Below are 6,194 nucleotides of genomic sequence, written 5' to 3' on the forward strand. Positions count from 1 at the left end.
GCAAACATTTCACATCCTGAAAAGACAATATCATCTCAAATTAGAATAGGGTGAAAATATTTAAGAAAAGTTTAATACCATTATGATAGTAAAAAGATTGTTGGTGCATCTGATTATTGGTTGAATGCATGAGTGCAGTAAACAGACTATAGGGCTAGTAGGTACGACAGCTAACGATGTATCTCAACAGTGCAGTAAACAGACTAGGCTAGGAGGTACGACCAGCTAACGATGTATCTCAACTGTGCAGTAAACAGACTAGGCTAGGAGGTAAGACCAGCTAATGATGTATCTTAACAGTGCAGTAAACAGACTAGTCTAGGAGGTAAGACCAGCTAATGATGTATCTTAACAGTGCAGTAAACAGACTAGGCTAGGAGGTACGACCAGCTAACGATGTATCTCAACTGTGCAGTAAACAGACTAGCCTAGGAGGTACGACCAGCTAACGATGTATCTCGGCAGTGCAGTAAACAGACTAGTCTAGGAGGTACGACAAGCTAACGATGTATCTCAACAGTGCAGTAAACAGACTAGCCTAGGAGGTACGACCAGTTAACGATGCATTATAATGATCTCATCAGTAATATGCAAATTTGGTGTAAAAATGTTAATTTTGGTCAAAAATTTATATCTCAAAATGTACTTGGTCAGTGAGACTGAAACTTGGTGAGATGTTTCTAGAAGTGTTATTCTGCAGATTTTCTTCAAAATATTTTGACACAATTGTCCATAGCAACTATGACCACGCCCTTAGCAACAGCCAGATGGCAGTATATTTTGGTCAAATAATATCATCTGGTAGGCAAGTGAGTAAACATTCAAAGAATGTATGCAAATATCCTAGCAAACATGACCACGCCCACAGCAACAGCCAGACGGTCGTGTATTTCACAAATATAACAGGGATTAACAGACAATTGAATAAACATTCAAAAAATGTATGCAAATGTGCCTAGCAACAAGACCACGCCCATAGCAACAGCTAAATGATCGCGTATATCGCAAAGATAGCAATTATGGTTGGATAGGCAACTGGACCGCAAATGAACACTTACTGTTAGCATGGACTAGCATATATCGATAAACATTTTTAAAAACTGTACAGTTGTGCTACAACGCTATTGGCGGTAGTTTATTGTTACCTCTTCGGACAAGCCGTAATCGAACAATGTCATGAATTTGTAATAGTGTGTTTGGGTTGTGACATGACATGACACTGTTTATATACATGTTGCCAAACACCTAGAGAAATGAATATCTGGCTTCAGACAAGCCTTTAGTTTGGCAGAACAGTGTCAAGACCCTATACATTCCACTTTAGCGGTTAAACATATTGTCGACAACGTCTATTTCGAGTGCAGTGACTGGCGTCAACTATTATGACTCGACACGCTATGTATTGGTATTATCTAGATTGCCCACATGCGCATAAGTGATGCTAATTTATGTTGTATCACAGACTACTTATTACTTGTCTGTGGTTGTATTGTATAATGTAATTAGAACAAAATAGCTGAATATGTTCATATGTTGTTAGTTTGTATTTTTGAGACATTCTGGAGATGGCGTTAGCCAGGGAAGGACTTGGCTCTGCCATGTCTGATCTCAGCGCTATCTATCTACTGCAATAAATAAAGTCGCATGCATGGTTATTAGGTCTTCGAGGTGCTTCTGTACAACTACTACACTTCACTATTTGTCAGAACAGTAGTCGGTGTTTATTTTACCCCCTTCAATACAGACACCTGACGTCCTTGCTTGATAAAGTGAGTGTTTATTAATTCACACAAGTACATGTATCACTCTCTTCCAGAGAACATACGAGCTGTATGAAACGCCAGTTTACTTTCCAGATCGAGATGGTAACTCATTCTCAACCCAAATTCTTCTGGAATCACTCCCCGTCTCGAACTACATTAAATTTCCCGCGGTTCGAAGTAAAGCGGGAAATTATTGTCTTGGCATGACGTAACTACTGGCCAATGGGAGGCCAGCTTTGCAAAGGTGTTCTGTGCAACGTGGTAGTGGTATTTAAGTGAAAGTGTGATGGTATTCATCAGTCTAGCATTGCCACCAGTACGTTGTGGATATCCACTTTCAATTTTTCGAAATAATTTATTTCGTTTTGCATGTCCGAGCCGAAGTTCTAGATCAGCTTTTTATTTTCGTTCCCCAAACGTCACCTTTCTGTAAAAAGATGCCAAACTTGAAAAGCACATGTAGCATTGCTTTTGGGTACAGGTTTCCAGAACTGTTTTCCTTAGAATTACAGGGTTTTTATTTCTGGATTTTCTTTGGCGGCTCTGTGCTCTCTGGACGTTTTCAGCCTTGTAGATTCCGTATGCCTTTTCGGCAAATTTACTTTCGTTCATGTACAATCGTTTGCGCCGGCAAACAATTTCGTTTCACGGCTTTTTCAGTCAGCCTTGTACTGTTCAATAAAGGTTTGCGTGGCCGTGCACACATTACTCGGGCAACGCTTCCCCCTACACTATGACTTGTGTGATATGTGTGTGTGTGTGTGTGTGTGTGTGTGTGTGTGTGTGTGTGTGTGTGTGTGTGTGTGTGTGAAGTCTGGATAAGACGTGTACTTCTTCTTACCTTTTTTATAAAAACTCTCACGTTAAGAAATGTGTTTACATTACGCATTTCTATTTATAAGTAAATGAGGTCACTAGTTTCTAAAGCTCAAGTTCTATCAATAGATACAAGAAAGAGATGATATTCCCTCGCCCCCCCCCCCAAAAAAAAATAAATAGATAAAAAAAAAATTGGTAAGAATACCCCTTCTATATACATACTATATACATACATCGCTGGGGAAAGAAAACAGATATGCATGAAGGTCACAAAAACAAAGAAAGTTTTGTTTATCTTTTTGTTTTAAAATGTTTTTTTTTTTTTTTTTTTTTTTTTTTTTAAATACGATTGGGTTATCAGAACCACATGTGCAAAAAGCAATGATTAGAGCCACGGTTGAAACTAACTATATGCAAGTAGAATTTAATGTATTTTAGGCAAGGTGAAGAAATTGCCGAAACAAAAAAATATTGAAATATTGGTCCGTGAAAATATCTACAAAGAAGACATATTCAAGTTTGAATAGCTTAATTTATGCCATTTATTTTTACTTCCCATAATTGGAGGTATTTAAATGGCAATGTCTTTCTGTGTGTCTGTGTCTGTGTGTATGTCCGTCTGTGTCTGTCTGTCTGTCTGTCTGTCTGTCTGTCTGTCTGTCTGTCTGTCTGTCTGTCTGTGTCATTTGCTTAAAAACGACTGGCTCAATTATAATGACATTTGCTACGCATCATCCATATGCAAATGTAAAGAACTGATTAGATTTTGGTAAATATCCAATGATCATTAGTTATTTGCATAATTACTGGTTTTGAGTAATTAGGCTATATCTTTGGAACGCATATTTCAAATTCAATATAATTTGGTGCATATGTTAACCATAATAAGGTGCATATGTCCTATACGGTTTCTTGATTTAGCTTAAAGCTTTCCTGAATAATGTGCATAATCAATGAATTTCAGTAATTAGGCTAAATCTTTTGACCTAATTTGGATATTACTAAGGGAATCATCATGTCATGAACAAATCTTACTTTACACCCCTTACACCCTTAAGAATGTTGAACCAATCTGCACAGTAATTTCTGAGTTTAAGTGTTTTGTTTTTTTAACCGAGAATCCCATTTTTTTTACCCATATCACACACCTGTGATGCGATCATTTTCATTTGAGCAATTTCTCAACTAGATCCCACGAGTAATGTCCCCACCTAATACCAAGGCAATAAAAGTGGCATTTTTTGAGTTTAAGTCGTCCACACACACAGACAGACAGACAGACAGACAGACAGACAGACAGACAGATAGATAGACATACATACAGACAGACAGACAGGCAGGCAGGCAGGCAGGCAGGCAGGCAGACAGACAGACAGACAGACAGACAGACAGACAGACAGACAGACAGACAGACAGACAGACAGACTGACACCGCTCGATGCCTATAGCACTACTGGACCTACATTGTAGTTCAGTTGTGCTAGAAAATTAAAATACGATAGCTCTATCACTACTAGCAACTAGTTTTAAAGGTCAAATATTCTTTGTCAATGCAACACTGTAAATTCTCAAGAACTCTCGTCAAGATTTGAGTACTTGAAACGTGTGTCATTGAGCTACCCATTACTGTGTACATTGTCACACAATAGATCTAGAGTTCAGACCAGACCAATGCGATATTATGTATCTGTCCTATAGTAACTATAAGACCTTTATTGCCAACCATGGGATAAAACAGGAACTTGCAACATCACTACTACAACACTTATATGACATCATCGCCAATTGCAGACCTGAAACTGTACTCGGTACACCTGGTAATTTTCAAAACGGTTGTTTATGTTATAGCTTAAAGTTATTTATTTGTGGTATTTTTCAGTCACCTATACGTTAAACTTTCCACATTACACAAGATTACATTTACAACTAATATAAATATAAACATAAGAATACGAATACGAATCAGTGTGAAAGTCGGATAAAATGACTACCTGTCATAAGGACCGACAGGTAGCAAAAGCTGCTGGTCCTTACGGAAAACTGTTGGACCATATGCAGTTCACACTCCGGGAGTTCACACCCATGACCTGTATCTACATCCTCATACAGAACACATGATTTTGAACTTTAATAGGATACAACATATCTTTTGATGCACTAAATAAAAGAGAGAATATCCAATTGTTTTATCAACTCTTTATTTCATGAAAATGTTATTATTTGCAATTTGTCCCTGACGGTGAGTAGAATTTTTTTTCTAAAGTTTGTAACTGACCCAGAGGTCATGAACATTCATTCTCTCATCGGATCTGTTATTCACTGAATGTATTATATTCATTCAATACAAATACAGCTCTAGATACATAGATTGTAGATAACTTACGGGTGAATGAATCTTTCACATTATTTGCAATCTCCAAGAGATCAGTCTTCTCCTCCCCCATTGTTTGATTCTCTAAATTCTGAATCACATGATCCAAGTCAGATTCATTATCTGCATCAACAGCTGATGTAGTAGCAGCTACAGAATCCTCAACACCTCAAGGTAGCAGCAATGTCAGCATAGAGTGCGTCATGAAGTTGAGATTGTTTGTCAGCCCTTGAAGGTTGGTCGACTACATATACAATGGATGTTTCAATGGGGCTACTCTTTGACCTTTTGTTTGGGCGTAAGCTACAAAATTTGAATGATGAAAGCTCGCTGACCCAACGACAAATAGACCCTTAGAATTACCAGAGAATAAAGAAGTACTTGATGATACCAGTACTTTGTGAGTTGGTAGCTGCAATAAGGCTCGGGTCAGAATTTACGGCGAGGGCGGGGGGGGGGGGGGACTGGGGTGAAATTAGTTTAGTCAAAATTGTTTTCGCATTCCCCCCACTTTGCGCACTCAAAATAATTCCCCCTTCCCCCCCCCCCCGAAATGAACCCAAGAATTTCTGTAGTCCCTCCCGGCTACATATATTTTAATGTGTAACCCCCCCCCCCTCCTCCCGGCTCCACTTGCCAGAGATGTAGAGTATATGGTAACTAATATGGAAACTAACAGTGGAATTCAACCAGTGTCCATACCGTGAACAATGAGAGAATCCTTTACAAATATATGTGGGCTTTATGAAAAAGATCTCACATTGGGCTGTAACCTATACTTGGTGATACTTAGCCAGCAGGGTTTTCTCTTTCAATCTTGATTCTCGGCAGAAACAGCATCATCCATGATAGCTAGTGGGGAGGGTCAAGTCATAGAGTACTTTAAATTTGTCATCATACCCCAATTTTACTTAGCTCAATACATTACTTTACAACAGTACTAGTATGGCTATATTATCTGCACTTTAAACTTATTACGTACAGAGATAGTTTGACACACACACATTCACTTAGCTATTGACTGCCTCATAATTAACTGTATAATAGGCAAATGAAGTGTACAATTTTGCAAAGTACAAGGCAAACGACTGCTCCTGAAGTTTGAATATTTAAACATGGAGAGAGAGAGAGAGAGAGAGAGAGAGAGAGAGAGACAGACAGACAGACAGACAGACAGACACAAGAGTCTAGAGATATGCACACAGAGGAAGACATACACAAATACATTCGCATGGCTGTCA

Source organism: Glandiceps talaboti, chromosome 10 (assembly GCF_964340395.1).
Source record: "Glandiceps talaboti chromosome 10, keGlaTala1.1, whole genome shotgun sequence".
Lineage (NCBI taxonomy): Eukaryota > Metazoa > Hemichordata > Enteropneusta > Spengelidae > Glandiceps > Glandiceps talaboti.